The sequence below is a fragment of the Saimiri boliviensis genome, chromosome 2 (genome assembly GCF_048565385.1).
Source record: "Saimiri boliviensis isolate mSaiBol1 chromosome 2, mSaiBol1.pri, whole genome shotgun sequence".
In the NCBI taxonomy this organism is placed as follows: Eukaryota; Metazoa; Chordata; class Mammalia; order Primates; family Cebidae; genus Saimiri; species Saimiri boliviensis.
The window spans coordinates 236,462,449-236,478,906 of NC_133450.1; positions in this window are offsets into that span (position 1 = coordinate 236,462,449).

The following is a 16,458-nucleotide window of genomic DNA, read 5'->3' on the forward strand; positions in this document are numbered from 1 at the left end:
CTCCCGCCCCTGTCCCCGCCCCCGTCATCCCCGCCTCCCGCCCCCGATCCTCCCGCTCTCCACCTCCCGCCCAAGCAGCCTGGTCTCCCGCGCCCCGCCAGCCGCCACCCTGCACCCCTTCTCCCCCGCCCCCCGCCAATCCCCTAGGGTCCGGCTCGCCCTTCGCCCCCTGTCTTCAGGTCGGCCTCCAGACCCTGTCCTCATCCGGCGAGCTCCAGGTGCCCACCCCGGGCGCCCCGAGACCCAGCAGGAACAGGCGGCGAACCGGGTCCGAGGACTGGGCTTGGGCGGGCGCCTGCCGCGCTGACGGCGAGGGTTTGGGCCGATTCTTAATAGGATTAATACTATCATTACCGTTGTCCCGATCCTGACCATTTCCTTCTGGAACTGTCCGACCACCGGCTTGGGGTTGTAGGTGGGCGTCTGGCGCCGGACAGTGTTTTTGTTTGGGCTTCTCGGCCCTGGTCCCCTCCGGCGCCTGCCTGGTCCCTCTCTGCGCTCGACCCCCAGGCACGCAAACGCTTGGGCTCCAGGCGGGGGCGGCACTCTCCCCCCAGCCCCTGCTGGTGCACCAGCGCCCACCCGGGCACAGAGCAGCGTCCCTCCTAGACCGGCAGCCGGCGGATCTCAGCAGACCCCCATGCGACACCCATCCTCATACGGATCTGCCTCTTTTGTGTGGGAAAAAAAAAAAAAAAAAAAAAAAAAAAAAAAAAAAAAAAAGGAAAAAAGAAAAATCCATGTGAAGGTTTCAAACAGAAGAATCCCAGGGAGGAAACTGCCAAATTTTCAGTCAATGGCAAAGGCCATGATTGAGCGAACACAGAAGCAACCGTAGAAGCTTGGGGAGAAAGACGAAAAAGAAAGAAAAAGGAGAAGGAGGAAAAGGAGAGAGGAGAGACGTGGAGGAAGACGACGCAAAAGGAAGGAGGAAGGAGAGGCCTGTTTTGGACTGCGTGTTCCTGGGCCGGCAGAATTGGGGCCGTAGCTCAGCCGCACAGAGGTGGGGATGCTTCGCACAAAGGCGGCTGGTTACTTTTTGTCTTTTGCCCTCCGGCCTCCAGAGGAGGAACCCAGCGCATCCTTCCCTTGGAGCAGGGTGCATATGCTTACTTGGCGTGCAGTTTGAGCCGTGAAGGGCCCCTCACATACTAAGGCAAGAGTGGAAGTTGGCTGCGCTCCTGTTCCCTGCTGAGAAATGCAAGCCCTCAGCAACTGAGCTGAAGGAGGCAAGCGACCCTTCCCGTGGAGGCTGTGGCCCCGGGAGGTGGGGGACTTCCCAGCGTTTTCACCTAATCCACGTTGCAGGTGCTACTGTGGAGCCCTCCGGCACTGTAGCCTTCCAACGTGTTCAGAGTGTCGGTGCGCGGCTCTGAGAAGCCACTTCTGTCCCAAGTTGCATATGAGCCTACGTGTGCTTCCCTTTGTTGGACTCCTACAGCATCAAGTCAACAGAAGAAGGGAGCAAAAGAAGGGAACACGTGGCATCCTCACAGTCGAGGTAACAGCACAGCATACTGTGGCCACTGTGTGTGTAGTTACCCAAACGGTCAGTGAGTTCATCAACAAATCTGTTCAATTCATTGCTTCCCATGATGAAAAATTCACTGCTAGGGTACTGGTTGAGGGTTGTTTTAACTGGCACCCAGGTCTCTGTTCCTGGAAAACGTCTATAAACCTGATATAATAGAGTAACCTTGAGGCGTGGTCATGCCTCCAAAACTAGTCTCCGAAATTGGCCTCCAGACGCCCTGAGGAGTAAATGTGGCTCTCATGCTTTATGGCAGGTTTCTCTGCCATAAAGAGAAACCCAGGAGAGACCCAGGATCTGACCACGGCATCAACTGAAATTCCTCTCTCAGTGACGTTGATGCTTCTGAATATCCTTGATGGTTTATATGAACCTATGAGCATCAATAGAAATCTAATTCTGACGAAAGAGATGCTTGGCAAAATGTTCCAGGTGGGTCCTGCGTCATTCTGTAATGTGACTGATATTTCTGAGAAATTCCTGCCATGCATTTCTTAAACATTTATGGAAGTATAACATACGTAGAAAAAGTGCTCAAATCCTCAGTTTCCTGCTTTTCTAGTTTTCAGGAACTAAACACACCCAGGAATCAGTTCCTCAGTCAAAAATAGAAACTGACCAGGGCCATAGAACCCTGCTTGCTCCCTCTTCTTGCCATTGTCTCCTCCCAATATAGCCACTGAGGCGCCCTTTCCCTAAAGATCCCTGTCCTCAGTGGGTCTCCCCACACACAGGCCTTTCACTTACCCACTGCCCCACCCCATCCACTGCCCCTTCCCTGAGCCTTAAAGGTCAGTCACTAGACCCTGACAAGGAGCCCTCCATGCCTCGTAGAGACCATCTCCTCTCATGACTCCTTTCGAGAGAAACAGCCCTCTCTACAATTCTGTTGAATAAGTCTCCCCCTCTGCATTCTGGTTCACAAGGGAAAGCAATTTCACAGAAGAATGCCAGCTCATAAACTTAGAAATGGGAGAATGAGGAAACCCCTATTTTGTAACGCTTAGTGAAATAATTAAGCTAGCCAGTGTGTACTAGTGGGTGTCAAACCCTTAGGCGAAAGTGTGCAGGTGAACTGGTGCTAATTAGAAAAAAAAAAAAAAAAGGTTTTCCATTTTTCATTTTTTTATGGAGACATCTGGTTGTACCTTAAAGGAAGATCAAACTCATTGTTACTAGTACTGACTTAACCTAGCATTATGTGATACAAAAAGAAACACACAACATCATTGGTACTGTGTGCTTGCCAAAGAGGTTTCCACAGAATCAATCGCAAAGCCTCTAGGCTTTACTTCCAGTTTACAGGAAAGAAGAGCTTGAGCAACAAGTTAAATGACACCATGGGAAACAACTCGACTCTTAGAGAGTGTGGGCGTTCTACAGTCAGTTGCCTGACCTCTTCCAAAAAATCAATGTCAAGAAAAAGAGTGAGGGATTCTTCTGGTATGGGAACAGTTGAAAAGAAGCATAATAATAAGCACAAATCCAGATTGACTCCCAGCTGGACAAACCAGCACAAACACACACACACACACACACACACACACACACACACACACACACACAAACATTTTGGAGGAAATTACAAATTAAAGGGGATATTGAATGATATTATAGAATTTTTGGCAATGTCTTTAGGTGTGATAATGGCACAATGTTTATTTAGGAGAATGGCTTTAATTTTAGGAGGTGCTGAAGTATTAAAGGGTAAAATGTCTTGATGTCTAAAACTTATTTTAAATGGTTCAACACAGTACGCGCACATCAGCTGGTAGGACAAAATGTTGGTGATGATTGGTTCTAGGTGGATACAGGAAAGGGATTGTACAATCTGTTCTTCTTTGTATCTGTACTTTTTCCATCATGAAAATTTGGAGAAAGATAAAATGGCAGGTACTAAACAACTAAAACATTTCTCTACCTGTGCGCTCAGACTTTAAATCAAATCTAGGCTTATGGGAATAAAATTAAAAGATACTATGAGTTATATTTGTATACTTTTGAAAATCATGTGGCTTAAACTTAAATATTTGAATCAATGTATTACATATCATAATTATGTAATACGAGCTTACAAGCTTTTTTAACTTAAAAAATGAAATGCATTCTACTTTCCCAACAAATTAGTGTCCACAGCCTGGTGAGCAGGTGCAACATAGTTAAAGAACATGCAGTTTTAAGATTCTAACTCAAAGCGAGCCCTTTGTCCAGCAGAACCAGTGTACTGCTGAAGAGTAGCGTTGTCTCGGAAGAACAGAGCAAATGCATCTCCTTTCTCCCTCCCTCCTGCCCTCCCAGCCTCGGCTTCCAGGATCCCAGGGTGCCTCCCCAAGTTTCTGGGTCTGAGTTAATCTGCACTATCTCAACTCTTAGCTCTATTTAGTGCAAAGGCTGCAACAGGCTGTCAATATCTGAGTAAATGTGCATGCGTGCTATTTTTTTTGTTTGTTTGTTAGTCTAAGGCCTCTTCTCAGGAAAATGTGTGTTGGTCATAGTTTGCACACATGAGCTTGACCCCTCAAGCCCTGAAGGTTTCCAGAGGAGGAGTGGGATCTAGCAGACAGTTATGATGGTTAATTGTATATGTCCACTTGACTGGAGCATATGTGGTCAGACATTATTCCGAATGTGTCTGTGAGGGAGTTTCTGGATGAGATTGACATGTGAGTCAGTAGACTGAGGATAGCAGATGGCCCTTCCTGGTGGGGTTGGGCCTCACCCAAGTAGTGGAGGGCATGAGTAGACTGTTACTGAAGACAAAAAGCCAACACTCTCCTTAGTTAGAGAAAAATCTCTAACCAGGAGAATCCTCACAGGACTAGAGCTGGGACCTTGGATCTACAGATGTTGGATGTGTCAGCCTCCATAATTGCATGAGCCAATTCCATATAATAAAGACTTTGTGTGTGCTACAAGAATGCCTCCCATGGGTTCTGTTTTTCTGAAGAACTCTGACTGATGCAATGGCCCCAGGGCAAAAGCAGAACCTCACAGATATGGCTACTGTGATAGAAGGGAGCCCGGGGCCACATTGGGGACAAGCGGCTTGTGGTCAGTCTGTCTGCACCTCACCAGATATCCCAGAGCCATTTTCTCTCTGTTGGCTTGCTCTACACAGAACTCGGAAGAAATCACCTTAAAATATTGACGTGGATGTGGATTTGCGGAATGAAACTTGGCCTTTTGTACAGTAACCCTGTCTTGACCCAAATGAAGCCTTGGACTCATAGCCAGAGCTCTTTAGGGAGGTGCGTTCATTTGGTGACAGAGATGTCTACCAGTGCTGAGTCTCAGTTCCTCCACTGTGGCTCTACAGTGATTATGTCACCATCTCCCCATCATTTAGCCCTTAATGTGTCTTCACCTCCAACCTCACGGTCAGCCAGGGACCATCAGAAGCTCCAGGAACTGTTCTTTGTACATTTCACATTTTATAAGGATGTTTGTAATATTCAGAAACATAACTAGTTGTGTGTGTACGTGTGTGGGGTGTGTGCGTGTGTGTGTGTGTGTGGGGGGGTGTCTGGTGTATGTGTGGGATGTGTGTGTATGGTGTGTGTGTGTGTGTGTGTGTGTGTGTGTGTGTGGTGTGTGTATGGTCTATATGTGTGTGCCTGTCTCTGGGTGTGCATGTGTGTGTCTGCATGTTTGCAAGCGTGTGTTTACTGAAGAAGGGGGAACGTGTCTGCCCCTCTGTGGAAGATGCAAACATGGCCCCCGAGGCCTCTTTTGATCTCCTGCTTGGCTTTCTGCTTGCTCTGAGCTCTGCCTTCTCCATCCTTTCCCTGATTACATCTTGCCCAGGGAGAGTTCATGTTACCCTCAGGTGCAAGTTAAACGGCACATCCGAGTGGGAAGCACACACCCCCTCCAGGTTCATGAACTTCTAGGGGCCTTAAGTCATTGCTGATGAAAAATATATTCATACCCTTAACAACCAAAAGGCAAAGTCAACCAACCACAGCACTTTTCTGGGTGAAATATTTCCCCACCATCCCTTCCCTTGGCTGATAACAGAATGGGAATTCACCACCACTTTGGATAAGTGATGACTTCCTTTCCATTTTCAACCATTATATCTTTAAGATGAAACATTCAAATGACCTGAAAATGAGTTAAAAATCACCTCAAAAGAACCAACATTATGCAACAAGTTTAAATAAAAAACAAAGAATATTTCAACAATCTGTCTTCAGCATATCCATGTGATGAAAGCAGATGGCCCTTTTGAGTGTGGGTGGGCCTCACTTAATCAGTTGCTGTTCTGAAAAGCCTTCACTCTTTCCATCTGAATTGTGAGGACTCAACGTGCAGGTAGACCTATGAGTGAAAGAATCATAGTACATGTGAAAACAGGCAGGTTTCGCTCTTTCAGACATAGAAATTGTTGCAGAATGGCCATATGGATATGGTGGGGGCAGAGGAGGAATGCCCGCTGAGCCTGTTGGAGACCATGCGAGGGTTGCTTCATGCGCCCTTTTGTGAAGCAGAGAGGCTGCTGTCATTTGCAGCCATGAGCAAACAAAGGCTTGGAGAGGGGACCTCGTTCAAGTCTACACAGCCCATGAGGAGGAAAGCCACTGATTCTTACAGAACCACACCCTGTCTCCTCTCTCCATTCTGTTCCCAGCCTCTTGCCAGTGATCCTGATGGGAAATATGCTGCTTAACCACAACATGAAAGGCACAGGCGCAAACATCCAAAAGACTGCAGCGAATAGCTGGCACTCCTGCCAGCTCGGCGATGCCTTGTCACTACGAACTGGGCATTGCTATCTCCCGTGCATTCTCGGAGAACACAGGTCAAACTCAGAGTTTGCTACCTGCAGCGTCGCTTTAGAATTTAGACAAAAATTAACAAATTATTCTGGTATGAGGAACTAGACTTCCATTGGGTAGGATGTAGGGTTTTCAGATGCAGTGGGAGCAGGCAGGGAAATAAGAACTCAGCTGGCAGAGGTGACGAGGACCTAATATATTCTTGCGCATATGTTTTCGTTAAGAGCCTCACATTCTGAGAGCCCAGAGAAAGACAGGTTGGAAGACACACTGCTGGGGGAAGCCCTCTTGATTCCCTCTCTACTATTTTAACAGGCTTACTGGAGGCTCATAGTGAAGCCTGCGTCTGAATTCCACGAACAGGCAGGGCCATCGTTAGCAGCTCTGATGCTCTGAGTGACATTAGTCCAAAAAACTTCCTTGTCTCTGTGGATATTGCCCCTGGGGGGTGTAGTGGGGCTGGCTTACCAGAGCAGAGCTCCTCACTTACAAACTGTTTATACACACTGTAAACTGTAATTCAACAGAAGTGCCCAGTTGTGTTTGAACCATTCATTCGATGGCCTGCAGTGGATGGGGAGGTTACGCACAAACCTGTTTGCATTCTGCATAGACTGGTTCAGCGTATTCCTCCCCTGCCGCTGGCTTTTTGAACAAGTGTCAACAATGTTGTTGAATAACTTTTCTTCTTCTTGGCTACCAAAAGGTTTACTTTATGGTGGGAATGAAGACAGAGGGTGGAAATGAATACAAAGGGTCATTGCCAATTTCCTTACTCTTCTGGCATCAAAGGCAGTGGATTTTAAGCAGAGAGGACTGAAGGAGTTTTGATGGGGCAATAAGGGCAAATGCCAGCTAATACTGCTGACCTAGAGCTTATGCCATACTGGGCACTGTTCAGAGAGCTCTACACACAGAGACTCACTACTCCTCATAGCAACCCTGTGAGATCAATACCAATATCATCCTATTTTTCAGATGGGAAAACCAAAGTACAGAGACCTTTATACATTTGCCCAGAGTCACACAGCTGGTAAGTGGCAGAGTTCTGGTTTGACCCTGGGTACTGTAAAGACGGCTGGGATGCCTTGTTCTGTGGACGTTTGCTGTATATTAGCCCTTTGGAGGTTGCAACCCCTGAAAGACACTAGGCTGACTTTCTGTGTGGATGACCACCACCCAGGGCTCCTGTGGAGAGCCGGGGGGCCTGACTGGCACCCAAGGGCAGAGTGGGGATGACAGATGCCATCAAAGACCCTCAATCTTGCCACTCCTTACTTACATGTACTCTCAAAGCTGGACTATCACGTGCTGGTTTGGATAAGACTGGATAGAGCCCACCCGGTCCCTTTTGGACTGCCCCCGCTGCAGACCCTCAGGACAGCTATTACAAGCCGGATGCTGCTGTGGGGGTGGGAAGAGGGTAAGAAGGCTTGCTTCTTGTCTTGCTTTCACCATGACGTTTGGTTCATAAAGCAACTACTCAGCCTCTAGATTTGTTCTCATCTGAAAATGGTGCATTCTAGCCATTGGTACAATGTTAAATATGGGGGCATTTAAAAGAATAGTAGGATTCTACAACTTTACACAATACCCACATGTGTGAAAAGTTTTTTCTTGCGTATTAGTTGAATTGAAACCATGCAAAACCTTACTTCTTGATTAAGAAAAAATTAAAGCTGAGGTTTAAGAGAGAAAATGTCTTAGTAATCTAAGCTCTCACCTCAAGAAACTTGAAAAAGAAGCGCAAAATAAATTTCGAGCAAGCAGAGAAGGACACAATAAAGACAAAAGTAGAAATTAAATTAAAACAGAAAAAAATCAGTAAAACAAAAGGTACATCTTTGAAAAGATCAAACAATTGTCACATTCTAGCAAGACTAACAAAAAACAAGAGAGAAGGCCGAGATTACCAATGTAAGGAGTGAACAGAGGCTATCACTACACACCCCTAGATATCAGAAAGATACTAAAGGAATACAGTGAACAACTTGACACACATACATTTTACAATGTAGGTGAAATGAACCAACTCATTGACAAGCATAGCTACCACAGTCCTTGCAATGTGAAAGAAGCAATTTGAATAACCCTATAACTGCCAAGAAACTAGAATTTATAAACTCTCAAAAAAACTCAAGGTCCAAATTGTGTCACTAAAAAAGGCTACCAAACGCGTAAAAATTGAACATCAATTCTACACAGGCTCTTCTAGAAAACAAGTAGAGATGCTTCTCAACTCATTTTATGAAGCAAGTAGGATACTTACTCTAAAACCAAACAGAGACAGTACCAAAACATGTCACAGACCAATAGCCCTCATAAATAGAGAAACAAATGTTCTTAAGAAAATAGAGCAAATCTAATTCAGCAATATACAAAAATAATTATGTACTATGATCAAGTTGGGTTTATTCCAAAGATAAAAGGCTGGGTTAAAACTTTAAAAATCAAGCCTTATAGTCCACAATACTAACAGGCTTAATGAAAAATAATTATGTGATTATACCAACTTATACAGAAAAAACATTTGACAAAATGCAAGGCCCATTTATGATAAAACTCTCAGGAAATTGAAAATAGAAAGGGCCTTTCTTAATACAGTAAAGAGCATCTGCAAAAAGCCACAGCTATCATCACAGTTAAAGGTAAAAGACTGAATGCATTTCTCTGAGATCTGGGAAAAAACAAGATGTCCCCTTTCACTGCTTCTATTCAACATAGTACTGGCAGTTCTGGCCAAGGAATTAAAGAAAAATAAAGGCATGTAGATCTAAATGAAAGATATAAAGTTGTCACCTTTGCAGATGACATGATAGTCTGCATGGAAAATCTCAAGGCATTTATAAAAACAAAACAAAATAAAACAAGACAAGACAAAACAAGCAAACACCAGAACAAAAACCTCCTAGAACTAATAAGCAAGGTTGCAAGATACAAGGCCAACACCTACAAATAAATAGTATTTTTATATACTAGCAATGAACATATGGAAACTGAAATTGAAAATCTAATATCTCATACAATCAGTAAAACAAAATAAAATTCTCACCTGTAAATCCAACAAAATACTTACAGGATGTGTATGCTGAAAAAGACAAAGTGCTGAAAAGAAAAATCAAAAACAAAAATAAAGACAGACATACCACGTTTGTGGATTGGAATACTCAAAATAAGAAAGGTGCCAATTCTTCCAAATTGGTCAACAGGCTTATCATAATTACTGTCACAATTTCACTAAGATTTTTTTGTGAATATAGATAAGATTATTCTGAAAGCAAAGAAACCAGAATGTCTAAAACAATTCTGAAGATAAAATGAGACCTGTCACTTTATCAGACTCCAATACTTAATATCCAGGTACTTTACTGAAGACTCTGTGATACTGGCAGAGGAAGAGATACATTTATCAATAGAATAGAACAGAGAGCCCAGAAATAGCCCCACACAGGTGTGGTCAACAGATTTTTGACAGAGGTGCAAAAGCAGTCCAGTGAAAAAATGATAGTCTTGTCAACGAATGGTGCTGGGTCAATTGGCTATCCATAAGCAGAAAAATATACCTTGACCTAAACCTTACGCTTAATACAAAAGCTAACTCAAAGTGGATCATACATTTAAATATAAAGGGTTTCTACCCCTTATACATTTAAATGAAGCTTTTATATTTAAATGAAATATCCCTTTACATTTAAATAAAACTTTTACAGGATAACATAGGAGAATATCTTTGGGGTCTAGGGCTTGGTGAAAAGTAATTTAAAATGATAGCGAGGCATGATCTATAAAAGAAAAAAAATCAATAAACAGGACCTTATTAAAATGAAACCTAGCCCTGCAAAAGACACTATGAAGAGTCTTTTGCAGACAAAAGACAAGCCGTAGACTGGAAGAAAGCAATGGCAAAGTGCAGATCTGACAAAAGGGTTCATAACTAGAGTTTGTAAAGAATATATTAAAAACTTAACAGTAGGAAAATCAGACAATTCAAATAGAATATGGGCTAAAGATATGAGGAGGTCACGTGGATAATGGCACATGACCAGCCACTAGGGAAATGCAAAAAAGGTCATGATGAAATTTCACTACAGATCTATGAGAATAGCTAGAACAAAAGCTACTGTCAATGCCAAATGTCTCTAAGGATGTGAAGAAACTGGATTACTCTAGTGGGAATGTGAAATGCTACAGCCACTCTGGAAAAGAGTTGAGCAGTTAAGTAAAAAAATTAAACATACAGTACCAAACAACCCAGCAATTACACTCCTGAACACGCATCCCAGTGGAATTAAGAATAAATTCATCCCTGTGGAATTTCGTGGAATGTCCACAGTAAACCTGCACATGATTGATCAGGCAGCTTTACTTCTAATAGCCAAAAACTAGAAACAGCCAAAACATTCTCACTTGACAAATCATTCAATGAATGGTGGTACATCGACCAAGGAGTTTCACTCAGCAATAAAAAGAATCTACTGTTGATACATGCAGCAATTTATTGGATCTCAAGATTATTACACTGAGTGACAAAACCCCATCTGTAAGGGTCACATGCTGTATGATTTTTGTGGCAGGCTGGATCTCACTAACAACTGTTTCAGAACTGACTGGGTGGTTAAGTTAAATATTAAAAGCCAGTGCCCTTGTACAAAGGCTGGGATGTAACAAAAGCCCGTCAGGAGTTTTGCCCAGGCCTTTCCTGGGCCTTAAAGCATGACAAAATAATGAAGGAATTCTTAACAGGACAAACTCAGGATTAAACAAGTTTTACTGTGGGTCTGAAGAAACTCCCCAGGCCTCCACAAACAAGTTTACTGGGGGTCTGAAGGAACTACTCAAACCTCCATGATTTAGCAGGAGACAAAAAAAAGGGTAATCACCCCAGCACCTGGACCCATTTAGATGAAGTAAATTTACTGCGGCTCCAGAGGAAGGTCTTCAGAACTCAGACCTTAGTTACAGATTAAAAGAAGTTAATCACTTATGTCTTTAGATGAAAGTACTTACACATAGACATACAGCTTGGAAGATACATAAGCTCTGAAAAACTTTGTAATTTTGAGTTGGTCTGGTGATAATTTCCAGGCCTTCTCCCTGTAACTGGTTACAGAAATAAAAACTCTCTTCCTTCCCAGTTCATCGGCATCTTGTTATTGGGCCACGAGAAATAGCAGCCCAACCCTCAGCTTGATCCGGGAACAATTTCACAGTAGTGGTGACATGAATCTATACATGTGATAAATGGCACAGAACTACACACATCACACACACATACACATGCTGCACAATGTCAATTTCCTGGTACTGATATTACAATTATGTAAGATGTCACCATTGGAGGAACTGAGTGAAGGGTCCATGGAGCTCTCTGCACTCTCTGTACTTGTACTTGCAAATTCCCATGATTCTACAATTCTTTCTAAATAAAAAATTAAAATTTTAAATAATTAAAAATCAGAAAACCCACTTTTGTGTGTATGGGTGTGAAAGCTTTAACAAGAGATGGTCCACTAGGCAACGTGAAGGGTAAATGTGTTCTAAAGACCGTACCCAGGAATTGGAGTGCAGACCCCTCCGTGAGAAGGAAGCAGGTTATCCTCTCAGGAGGCAGGTCGGGTGGCAGAAAACTGCACATAGAAATACCACGGACTTGGTTTCGAGTCATGTTGCTGTTCCTGGAGCTTGCGGTCTCAAGGAGGAATGTGTTTTTTCCTAAACTATTCTTTTTCCAGACAATGCAGTAGAGCACATGGAACTCAAAACCCTCAGCCACAAATCTCAGGATCCCATGGTGGTGTCTGGGGAAGCTGGAGGAAGGCTGGGGGCTGCAGGCTCTCTGCGCCTGGAGAGACGTGCTCGATTCTGGCCGCTGCCTTGGCCATTTCCTGCTTCATGGACCTAAGCTTGGCTCCAGCCCTTCTTGCCATTTCTCAAGTGGCTCATCGCCCTTAACTCTGACTTTTAGATGACCGCATGGCTCCCAGCTAGAGTCTTGATTTTTCCTGAATATATCCACTTATCTCCTCTCAGTTAGCCAGAGGATCTCAACTTAAAAGCATAATGCTCCAACATTTTTTCCTTCCTTTCTTCCCTTTTATTTATCCTTAAATGCCTACATACCCATTACACTCAATGAAAACCTAGTACATCCCACAGCTCCCACAACTTTTATTGAATGAAATTAACTCTATCCTTTATGAATTACAGATGATTCTTTCTAGCACAGTGGCATCTATTTTCAAGTGATTATAGAGGATTCTGAAAATTACCTGTGGGGCTTCAGACAACAGGTTAGGTCCTGCAGGCAGGCAGTTTTTTGGGGTTTATGATTTACCTCTGGTTTTGTAAGATCCTAAGGCTACAAGTAGGATCTTGCATCTGGAGGCCTGTCTAATGAGAGATTGCAGTCCTAAAGCAATGATCAGAAGCTGTCTTAGACTCCTGGAGTCGAAGGACTCTGGTCATTTTGTTTCTTCCCTTATTGTTTGGGACAGCCAGAGATAAGAGAGTCAGGGAGGAAGGGAGGCTGAGATGGTGTTGATGGGTTTGTGTGCTTGGTTTATGAAAGACTGAGGGCATTTATACAGGAGAGATTTAATGTTTCTTAAGTAAAATTCTTATTAGTGTGACTATAAAATTCCATTTTAATGGTTCAACATGGTGGTGCAGGTGGTCATTTCGCATGGTTCAACGTAACACATTCTCCTGGGAAACAGCCTTTCCCTACCGAAAACACACAGACGTCTTTCCACTTCTTGTCCCTCCATGCCCTCTTCCAACAAGCCTCCTCTCATCCCAGTGCTTCCATTCTAACCAACCACAATATTTACCGGTTCCCAGGAGACAACAGTATTTGACGTGGTTTGCAAACGTCAGTATTGTAGACCAAGTAGGAATGGACTCCACCAGAAGCTGATGGGAGATAAGTCTCCTGGTGTGAACCTTCAGGCTTCCCAGTAGCAGTAAAAGGAGGAGGAGAAGGGGAGATGACCATGAATGAGCCTCCTGCACAGCTTCATCCTGAGATTCCAGCTCAGACACCCAGGGATTGGCTCTCCTGTGCTCCTGAGTCAGGTTTCTTGCACCCAGGGCCCATGCAGTTCTGTTTTGGCTCTGGAGGATAATCCGGCAAGCTCATTGTCAGCATCCTCCTCTCCAGGTCCAGCTCAGCCTCTTCCACTTCGCTAAGCCGGGTTCCATCCCTTCATCCACTTCTCCTCTCCCAAACGTTTGCTGAGCTGTCTTTCTCCCTGATGTCTCTGGTCCAGCTTTCTTCATCCCTTTGGACTTCAGATCTGATAAATCTATCGCCACTAGAGTGGCGTTTCAGGAGTGCGAGAAGATAAGTCTGGTGGACGCAATATACTCAGGTGGAAAGCCCGTTGGGTTTTAAGCACAAGGAAATCAGCTCATTCTAAACAATAATAACAACAGCAGAACCCTTCACTAGACAACTTCCTCCTGCCCACAGCTACTATCCTGCCTCTTTCCTCTCCTTCCTAGAAAATTACTATTTCCTCTCTTTCTCCTCAGCTCTCTCCCATTTAGCTTGAATGTATTGCTGCAAGAGCAGCCCCTCCTGCTGCCGCTGCCCAAGTTCCTCCGTGCCTATTGCCAGTGCCACCTCCTCCGTTGTGACCGTCCAGCCGACTGCCGGCATGGGTCCTTCTTTGGGCAGTTCCTCTTCCCTAGATCCTCTCTTGACTCTCCTGTCTGCTACTCCTTTACTCTACTTTGCAGATGCCTCTGGTTTTATTCAGGGCTGTACCCAGGGCCTTCTCATTTTTAATATTCTTTTTAATTTCCCTAAGAGTCATGTATTGTTCACAATTTCACTCCTCCCAATTCACGCCTCACACTGTAGCCAAAGGGATCTTTACAAAATGCCCCTCCATAGCTCCCCAGGTCTTCGGTGCAGTCCACACTCTTGCACAGCCTAGTGCCCTGTGTATCCTGGCTCCAGCCACCTCTCCCTTGTCGCATCTGTACTCTCTCGACTGTCTCCTCCCCACCTTCATTCTTGTCATGTTGCCTCCTGCCCCAGGGCCTTTGCTGTCCCCCTCACCTCAAGTGTTTGCCTCCTCGCTTACCACATTAAATCCCACACATGTTCCAGACAAGTGGCCCTTCCTGCAGGAAGCCTTCTGTGATATGTCTGATTTGCTCTATGTTACCTCCAGGCCATTGAAGAGGTAAATGCTTCAGTGGGCTGGAGGTAATATGGAGCAATATGAAATGGTAAAAACATAATTTGTATTCATTCTGCCTGCTTTGAAATGACGGCAGTTTATCTTTTTTCCAGTTACTTACATAAACTGATCTTTTTATTTTTAAAATTCAGGTAATTAAAATTCACATGTAAAGCCATGAACATTCAGGATGTGTAGACTATTTTCAGTTTCACCCTGGCATGCCACAGATACCCCCATGCCAGGACCTGGCACTCAAGAGCCCTAGAAGGTCTCCTGGAGAGTCCAAATCCAGACCTGCCTGCTTATCTGGGGGTATCAGCTTGATGACCCTCCTGGTCGGGGCCGGAGACGCGGAGGTGGCCAGAAGTGTCCAGCAGAGCCACAATGCAGAGAAAGAACAAGATTTCATCTAACTTACAGTCTTCCAAGACCAAGAGGTTTTTATTCACCAAATTACAGTGTTTGATTGCTGGTTGCTTAATATAAGCAGGCAGGAGGGACCAGGGCCCTGGGAGAATAGACAGCCACTTCGGGTAGATTCCAAAACCCAGAGACAGTAGAAATGTAGGCTCAGCAGTTCTGTGGTCCTGAAGCTCAGCAGGCCCCTGAGAAAAGGATGGAGAAAAAGAGAGAGAGAGAGAGAGAGAGAGAGAGAGAGAGAGAGAGAGAGAGAGAGAGAGACTCTGTGTGTGTGTGTGTGTGTGTGTGTGTGTGTGTGTGTGTACACGAGCCATGCAGCAGGGGTCTCAGAGCCTCACAAGGCAGTTTTCCGCAGCCAGGACAGGATGATTTGAAGTGGTTGCCCTGTTTACCTCCCTCAGGTTCCTTGCTGGTCAGCTGTTTCTGATGCCTGGGGGAGCTGACAACATATTTAGTATGTTTTACTCCAATTAACCACTTTGGTTACTAATATTTCTTTTCTTTTCTTTTTGAGACAGTCTCACTTTGCTGTCCGGGCTGGAATGCTCATTACAACCTCCACCTCCCGGGGTCAAGCAATTCTCCCGCTTCAGCCTCCCGAGTAGCTGGGATTACAGGTGCCTGCCACCATGCCCAGCTAATTTTTTTATTTTTAGTAGATATGGGTTTTTACCATGTTGGTCAGGCTGGTCTTGAACTCCTGACCTCAGGTTATCTACCCACCCATCCACCGCAGCCTCCCAAAGTGCTGGGATTACAGGTGTAAGCCACCACACCTGGCAGTTACTAGTATTTTCAAACCATTTTCTACTATGTTGGAAGAAAATTTAAGATAAAAACACTCTTATTTTTCTCCCACTGTCAATCTTATTCGATTCAGATGACAAGAAAGCAAGGTGTTTTCTGTGTTAACCTAGGATTTAAAAATATTGCTGCTGGTATTATATTATTCGCACCTAAATTTGCAGGATAGTAGCCATGCTGTGAGCCTCCACAAAGTAGAAGATTAGATCCATTCATTATTCAAGCAATATATATATATCTCCTAAAGATAGAAAAATATATTAGCAAATCAAAATAGAGAATCCAGAAATAAAATCAAATTTTCATTATCCATTAATTTTGTCATTTCCAACGAATTAATCTTCATTTTTTAATTGTACTTTAGGTTCTGGGGTACATGTGCAGATCATGCAGGGTTGTTGCATAGATACATACATGGCAAGGTGGTTTGCTGCCTTCATCCCCCATCACCTATATCTGGCATTTCTCCCCTCCTTACCCCTCCCCACTCTCCCCAACCTCTGCTGTCCCTCCCCTAGGGCCCCCACAACTGACCGCAGTGTGTGATGCTCCCCTCCCTGTGTCTATGTGTTCTAATTGTTCAACGCTTGCCTATGAGTGATAACATGTGGTGTTTGGCTTTCTGTTCTTGTGTCAGTTTGCTGAGAATGATGGTTTCCAGATTCATCCACGTCCCTATGAAGGACACGAACTCATCGTTTTTTATGGCTGCATAGTATTCCATGGTGTATAT